The sequence below is a fragment of the Arachis stenosperma genome, chromosome 10, assembly GCF_014773155.1.
Source record: "Arachis stenosperma cultivar V10309 chromosome 10, arast.V10309.gnm1.PFL2, whole genome shotgun sequence".
Taxonomy (NCBI): Eukaryota; Viridiplantae; Streptophyta; class Magnoliopsida; order Fabales; family Fabaceae; genus Arachis; species Arachis stenosperma.
The window spans coordinates 45,441,767-45,443,804 of NC_080386.1; the positions used below are offsets into that span (position 1 = coordinate 45,441,767).

Here is a 2,038-nt window from a genome sequence, read left to right on the forward strand (position 1 = left end):
GAAGGGTCTGCCAAGGATGATAGATTCATCCATGCACTTCCCAGTCTCTAGGACTATGAAATCAGCAGGGATGTAATGGTCTTCAATCTTCACCAAAACATCCTCTACAAGTCCATAAGCTTGTTTTCTTGAATTGTCTGCCATCTCTAATGAGATTCTTGCAGCTTGCACCTCAAAGATCCCTAGCTTCTCCATTACAGAGAGAGACATGAGGTTTACACTTGACCTTAAGTCACACAGAGCCTTCTTGAAGGTCATGGTGCCTATGGTACAAGGTATTGAAAACTTCCCAGGACCTTGTCTCTTTTGAGGTAATTTCTGCCTAGACAAGTCATCCAGTTCTTTGGTGAGCAAAGGAGGTTCGTTCTCCCAAGTCTCATTTCCAAATAACTTGTCATTTAGCTTCATGATTGCTCCAAGGTATTTAGCAACTTGCTCTTCAGTGACATACTCATCCTCTTCAGAGAAGGAATACTCATCAGAGCTCATGAATGGCAGAAGTAAGTCCAATGGAATCTCTATGGTCTCATTTTGAGCCTCAGATTCCCATGGTTCCTCATTGGGGAACTCAGTGGAGGCTAGTGCACGCCCATTGAGGTCTTCCTCAGTGGCGTTCACTTCCTCTCCTTCCTCTCCAAATTCGGCCATGCTTATGGCCTTGCACTCTCCTTTTAGGTTTTCTTCTGTATTGCTTGGGAGAGTACTAGGAGGGAGTTCAGTAACTTTCTTGCTCAGCTGTCCCACTTGTGCCTCCAAGTTTCTAATGGAGGACCTTGTTTTATTCATGAAACTTTGAGTGGTTTTGATTAGATCAGAGACCATGGTTGCTAAGTCAGAGGGGTTCTGCTTAGAATTCTCTGTCTGTTGCTGAGAAGATGATGGAAAAGGCTTGCCATTGCTAAACCTGTTTCTTCCACCATTATTGTTATTGAAACCTTGTTGAGGTCTCTCTTGATTCTTCCATGAGAAATTTGGGTGATTTCTCCATGAAGAATTATAGGTGTTTCCATAGGGTTCTCCTAGGTAATTCACCTCTTCCATTGAAGGGTTCTCAGGATCATAAGCTTCTTCTTCAGATGAAGCATCCTTAGTACTGCTTGGTGCATTTTGCATTCCAGACAGACTTTGAGAGATCAAATTGACTTGTTGAGTCAATATCTTGTTCTGAGCCAGAATGGCATTCAGAGTATCAATCTCAAGAACTCCTTTCTTCTGACTTGTCCCATTGTTCACAGGATTTCTTTCAGAAGTGTACATGAATTGGTTATTTGCAACCATTTCAATTAGCTCTTGAGCTTCTGTAGGCGTCTTCTTCAGATGAAGAGATCCTCCAGCAGAGCTATCCCAAGACATCTTGTATAGTTTAGAGAGACCATCATAGAAAATACCTATGATGCTCCATTCAGAAAGCATGTCAGAAGGACATTTTCTGATCAATTGTTTGTATCTTTCCCAAGCTTCATAGAGGGATTCTCCATCCTTCTGTCTGAAGGTTTGGACTTCCACTCTAAGCTTACTCAATTTTTGAGGTGGAAAGAACTTTGCCAAGAAGGCATTGACTAGCTTTTCCCAAGAGTCCAGGCTTTCTTTAGGTTGTGAGTCCAACCATGTCCTAGCTCTGTCTCTTACAGCAAAAGGGAATAGCATAAGTCTGTAGACCTCAGGGTCAACCCCATTAGTCTTGACAGTGTCACGGATTTGCAAGAATTCAGCTAAGAACTGATGAGGATCTTCCAATGGAAGTCCATGGAACTTGCAATTCTGTTGCATTAGAGAAACTAATTGAGGCTTAAGCTCAAAGTTGTTTGCTCCAATGGCAGGGATAGAGATGCTTCTCCCATAGAAGTCGGGAGTAGGTGCAGTAAAGTCACCCAGCACCTTCCTTGCATTGTTGTTGTTTTCGGCTGCCATGTGTTCTTCTTCTTTGAAGAATTTGGTTAGGTCCTTTACAGAGAATTGTGCCTTAGCTTCTCTTAGCTTTCGCTTCAAGGTCCTTTCAGGTTCAGGGTCAGCTTCAACAAGAATGCCTTTGTCTTTG

General features: G+C 42.7%; 1 non-coding gene across 1 annotated transcript; it reads left to right on the forward strand.

The window, feature by feature from the left end:
- The first annotated feature begins 1,407 nt into the window (after nt 1-1,407).
- On the forward strand, nt 1,408-1,515 carry LOC130959563 (small nucleolar RNA R71). The gene has a single exon (XR_009078636.1). It is a non-coding gene; the product is annotated as a small nucleolar RNA R71 (small nucleolar RNA).
- Nucleotides 1,516-2,038: the final 523 nt, after the last annotated feature.